At 34.9% G+C, this 6,223-nt stretch overlaps 1 pseudogene; it reads right to left on the bottom strand.

The window, feature by feature from the left end:
• Nucleotides 1-1,774: 1,774 nt before the first annotated feature.
• On the bottom strand, nucleotides 1,775-3,554 carry LOC138143058 (atlastin-2 pseudogene; annotated as a pseudogene).
• Between the last annotated feature and the right edge of the window lie 2,669 nt (nucleotides 3,555-6,223).

Genomic DNA, 6,223 nt, shown 5'->3' with positions numbered 1-6,223 from the left:
CTTTTCTCACATTAGCATAGCCTCTTCCCCCCTCCATTTCCCCTTTAAGATAAGTTAGTATTGCTATATTTGTTTTTTTACATCACCATAGTTTTTCCCAATATCCTTCCCCTCCCCTTCTCAGAGAGCCATACTGTATAACAAAAAGTACTTTTTAAAGACAAAAAGAAAAAGAGGAAAAAACCAACATAACTGATGACTACATTGAAAAAGTCTCAGAATAGGTGACTTGTGCAACATTTGTGAGCCTCTCCCCTCTGAAAAGGGATAGAGTGGGAACTTCTCATAGTCTTTTTTTTAGTCAGTCTTGTTTTTTTATAATTTTGTATTTTTGTTTTCGTGTGTGTATGTAATTTCTTTCTCTTTGTTGTAGTTATGTATATTATTTTCACGCTGCTTGTGTGACTGCATCAATTCATATAGATCTTTCCATGTTTCATTATATTAATCAAACTCACCATTTTTTACATCAGAGTAATATTCTGTCATATTTAAATACCACAACTTAGCCATTTCCCAATCTATGGGCATCTACTTTGTTTCCAATTCTTTCCTGTCACAAAAAATAATGCTATAAATATTTTGTTGCATATGTATTTGGTGTGTATGTATTTGCATTTCTCTTTAGTAATTTGGAGCATTCTTTCATGTGGTTGTTATTAGTTTGTAATTCTTTTGAGAACTGTTTTTTCATGTCCTTTGACCACTTATCTTTTGGGGGAATAGTTTTGGTTTTATATTTATCTGCTAATTATTTCTATAGCTGGGATACCACATCCTTTTCAGAGAAATTGGATAGAAAGATTTTTTCCTCATTAGATGGGTTTTCTTTCTTATCCTAATTGTATTAGTTTTGTTTGTAAAGAAAATTTTCAGCTTCATGTAATCAAAGTTATTTTATTTTTTGTAATCTCTTCTATCCCTTGTTTAAGAATATATCTACTCATAACTGTGAGAGGTATTCTATTTCTCTTCCAATTTTTTAATAGTATGATCTTTAATATTAATTAATTAAGATCCTATATGTCCTTTAGAATGTGTTGTGGAATATGGTATGAGGTGTTGGTCTAAGCCCAATTTTTGCCAGACTGCTTATCAAATAGGTCTTTCCTAAGTAATTTATATTTTCCAGTTCGTTGGACAACCAGTTGTTGATTTCTGTTGTTTCTGATTTTCCCTTGTCTAGCCTGTTCCATTTATCTTCCTCTCTATTTTTTAACCAATACAAGATGGTTTTGATGACTGCTGCTTTACAATATTTTTTGACATCTGGAAATCTCCATATAGTTTTTGGTTTATAATATAGTTTAATATCTTCCTTCATCCTTACCTCTTTTCATAATTTCCCTTGATATTCCAGGAACTTTATTTTTCCAAATGAATTTTATTATTATTTTATCAGGTTCTGTACATTATCCCTTTGATAATTTGATTGGCATTGCTTTAAAAGTGTAAATTGACTTTGATAGCATTGTCATTTTTTTTATATTGTCACAGACCATCCATGAGCACCGAATAGTCTTCCACCTATTTAAGTTGTCCTTTCTAAGAAGCACTTGATAATCTATAAAGATGTTTTCTATGCTTTGGTATTGTTGATCCCCATGTATTTATTCATTTTTAATTATATAGTGTGAGATTTCCCTTTCTATCACTATCCCTTATATTTTGTTGTTTTCATTTTTTTTGTGGATTGTAAACTTTGGTTTATTTTGAGTTTTCATTGTACAGCAGGCACGAAAAACGATGGGAGAGCTGAAGAGAAGATGAACTATCAGTCTGTCTTTAATCTGGCATGATGAGACACCCGGTCAGTCAGGCCTGCTTTGATTTGTTTGTTTGTTACAGACTGTTACAGAGTTTGTTACAGACTGCCTTATGTTTTCCTCCATCAATTTGTAGGGCTTCAGTACCTGTTTCCCAATACCAAATTCCCAGTAATTTGATCAATCCTTGTTCCAATTTCTCTGAACTCCCCATAGTATTTAACATATGCCCAAGTACAAAGGGATGTCAGTGCTAAACCCATTATCAGGTTACACAAGACGGCTATCGAGTTCAGGCCGATGAAGCCAGTCAGTCCTGAGATTAGATATGTAGCAAACATGACTGCGAACAGTGTGGCAGGGGTACGAGCAGCATGGAAGATGTTTTTGCCATCATTGTGCTTTACAAAATTTGCATAGGTTTCTTCCATCTCAGCTTCAAGCTGCTCCCGATAAGAATTCAGCTCCTCCCATTTTTTTTCACAGAACAAATCTGTTTGACAGCCACCTCCTTGAAATCCAAATGTTTTTTTTTTCTAAATACGAAGATGCAATGTAAGGCTTATCTCCACCACATACCTGCTCCATGTTTTTGCTATAGCTGTCCTTTGCTCCTGCTACTGCGGCAAGATTGTTAGCTTCAGCAGTTGCCCGAAGCATAGATTTAGGATGCGGAAGCTCCTCTCCTTGATATATTTTAATATAAGCCTTAAAGTATTCTATGAGATCTCTACAAGTCACTTTGGATCCACTTATCTCTTTTTCTACCAAATTTTCAGGGGCAAGAAGTAACAGAACCAGATTTCAAAGTTATTTTTTAAAGTCTTCATCAATATCAGTCCATCTCCCATCAAAACCTGGATTGGCAAGATCCAAGGATGTGGATGTGGCAACAGGAAACAACCAAGGTTAGAGAAACAACTGTGAATATGCTTCCTTACATTCTGCAGCTCTTCATGTTGGTTTTGCTTTACCTGAAATCTTTTTTCAAGAAACTGTCTTCCTCCTTACAAGCCATATGAATGCTCATGTGGATAATTCCAATCTCGAATCAAGAACATTAAGGTCTGAAACGGCTTCTGGTAGATTTCTTCCATCGCGAGTCTTCCATACTCTGTAAACAATTGTAAATGCTGAAGATCATCTTCTTGAATATTCTGAGATAAATTATATACCTGAACAGAACTTGTCATAGTGCTCAAAGCAAATACATTTGCACAGTCTTTGATAGTTGATTGGCTGTCAAAGGCACCCTGGGTGCCCATTAACAATACAGCAACCTTTGTTCCATCTGGCCTATCAATTACAAACACTTCATTCCAGACCTGTATGCCTGTTGTTTCTCTCTCACATCCACCTCTCCCTGTAAAGCCAATCAATGGTTCATTATTTCCACCAATTCAACTAGAGGAATTCTTGTTATGCATGTACTTCAGCATGAAGTCCAATAAGAATGATTTCCCTTTACATAAAGCTCCTGCCACAGACACCACTATGATATTAAGATCGTGTATGCTCTTGTAACAAAATCTGCTCTAATGCTTCTTCATCAAGCTCAAAGTTGTGATCATCTTCATGAGCAAGAACAATCTGTACTGGACAGGGTTTCTTCATAGCCTCATCTGAGTTCACCAGCTCATCATCCTTGTAATCTTCACCTAGCAAGGACAGGGATGAGACATGGTTGTCCTGGATCATTGGGTCTCCGCTCCAAGGCCGCCCCCGCCACAGCTCCTGGGGTGGGTGCTGATGCTGCTGCCTCTGCAATGCCGAGTCCTTCTCTGCCATCTTGTACTGATTTAAAATTAACTCCCCTTGTTGTTTTCATATTAGAAATACAGTTTATTTTTTAGGGTTTATTTTGTAGCTTGCAACTTTGCTGAAGCGATTTTCTAGATTAGTCTTTGCTGATTTCCTAGGATTTTTCAAACATACTATTGTAAGGATAGTTTCATTTCTTTTTTACCTCTGTCTATACCTTAAATTTCTTTCTCTTATTGCTATTACTAGCATTTCTCAAACAGAAGAGTGGACATCCTTGTGTTTTCACTGTATTTATTAGGAAAGCTTCTAGTGCTTCCCCATTGTGTATGATGCTTGATTTTGGTTTTATTTAGATAGATACTTTTTATGATTTTACAAAAGGGTCCTTCTATAATTATACTTGTAGGTTTTTTTTTTTTACCATAAATGAGTTTTGTACTTTGTCAAAGTACTTTTCTGCATCAGTTGAGATCATGTGGTTTTAGATACTGTTTTTTAAAATAGGATTGATTGTTTATTGATTATGTTGATTGTTTTCCTCATGTTGAGCCATGCTTGTCCTGGTATAAATGCAGCTTGGTCATGATGAATGAGTTCTTTGATGAATAGCTGTAGTCTCTTAGACATGATTCTATTTAAAATTGAGTCAATATTTGTTAATTATATTGTCTATAGTTCTTCTTTTGAGCTTTATCCCTCGCTTTTGACATGTTAAGACTATATTTAGATATACTTTCACATATATGACTACATATCATAAAAGCAACTTGGTAGACTATTGCTTCATTTTTGAGAATAATTTGTATATTATTGGTACTTTTTTTAAGTTTGAAAGAATTGTTTTTGTGAATCTATTGGTATAAGGGGATTATTTCCCCCTTTGGTAATTCCTTTACAGCTAGTAATATTTTCTTTTCTGAGATTGAGTTACTCAGGACCTCTACCTGTTTTTCTGTTAGTTTGGGTACTTTATATTTTTGAAGTATTTCTTTTGTGTTCTCAGTTTTGTTAGCAGCTATATAACTGTACATAGTAGGTTTTGATAATTCTTTTTATTTCTTTTGTTTTTGTTATGATTTTACCTTGTTCACTTACTGTTCTGTTGATTTGATTTTCTGCCTTCTTATTTTTAATCATATTTTCTTTTTGCCCCCTTTTTTTCTCTGTCAGTTTATTTATTTTTAGTTTTCACCATTCATTTCCACAAGATTTTGAGTTAAAAATTTTTCTCCCTGTCTTTCCCCTAACCCCCACCCCAAAATAGCAAGCCCATTGAATACCCCTTTCCCCAATCTGTTCTCTCTTATATCCTCCCCCATCGTCCCCCAACCTTCTAGTAAGGCAAGATGAATTTCTATACCCCCATGCCAGTATATCTTATTTCCAAGTTGCATATAAAAAAACCCCAACAATTTTTTTCTTATACACGTTTGTTTTAAAAACTTTGAGTTCCAGATTTTTTCCCTTCTTCCCTCCACCCCCACCCCCACTGGGAATATAAGCAATTCAATATAGGTTGTACATGTGGAGTTATGCAAAACATTTACATAGTAAGTATATTGTGAAAGAATAACTATATTTCCTTCCATCCTATCCTGCCCCTCACTTATTCTGTTTTCTCCTTTGACCCTGTCCCTTTTCAAAAGTGTTCACTTCTAACTATCCTCTCCCCCAATCTGCCCTCCTTTCTATCATCCCCCCTCTTATCCTCCTCCTCTATTTTCCTGTACGGTAAGATATCCAATTTAGTGTGTATGTTATTCCCTCCTTAAGTCAAGTTCATTGAGAGTAAGGTTGTCCCATTCCCTTTCACCTTCCTGCTCTTCCCTTCCATTGTAACAGTTTTCTTGTGCCTCTTTTATATGAGATAATTTACCCTAATCTATCTCTCCCTTTCTCCTTCTCCCAATAAATTCCTCTCTCACCTCTTAATTTTATTTTTTAGATATTATCCCTTTATATTCAATTTGTCCTGTGCCCTCTGTCTATGTATACATGTACATACATATGCACACACTCACATATATATTTATATATATCTACACCCTACTATACATACATATATATGTATATATGCATATATATTCCCTTCAACTGTCCTCACACTGAGAAGTCTTATGAGTTAAAATTATTGTTTTTCCATGTATGAATGTAAACAGTTCAACTTTAATTTAAAGTTCCTTATGATTTCTTTTTCCTTTTTACCTTCTCATGCTTCTCTTGCTTCTTGTATTTGACAGTCAGATTTTCTGTTCAGCTCTGATTTTTTCATCAAGAATGCTTGCAAGTCCTCTATTTCATTTAATGGCCATATTTTCCCCTGAAACATTATACTCAGTTTTGCTGGGTAGGTGATTCTTGCTTTTAATCTTAGCTCCTTTGACCTCTGAAATATTATATTCCAAGCCCTTCTATACCTTAGTATAGAAGCTGCTAGGTCTTGTGTTATCCTGATTGTGTTTCCACAGTACTCAAATTGTTTCTTCCTGACTGCTTGCAGTATTTTCTCCTTGACCTGGGAACTCTGGAATTTGGCTATAATATTCTTAGGAGTTTTCTTTTTGGGATCTTTTTCAAGAGGCAATCAGTGAATTCTTTCAATTTCTATTTTGCCCTTTGGTTCTAGAATATCAGGGCAGTTTCCATTGATAATTTCTTTAAAGATGATGTCTAGGCTCTTTTTTTGATCATGA

Source organism: Petaurus breviceps, unplaced genomic scaffold (assembly GCF_028583685.1).
Source record: "Petaurus breviceps papuanus isolate PSGF00001 unplaced genomic scaffold, PetGlider_PUasm1.0 90626, whole genome shotgun sequence".
Taxonomy (NCBI): Eukaryota; Metazoa; Chordata; class Mammalia; order Diprotodontia; family Petauridae; genus Petaurus; species Petaurus breviceps.
The sequence above is the reverse complement of the archived record's forward strand: the minus strand, read 5'-3'. Positions and strand labels throughout refer to the sequence as shown.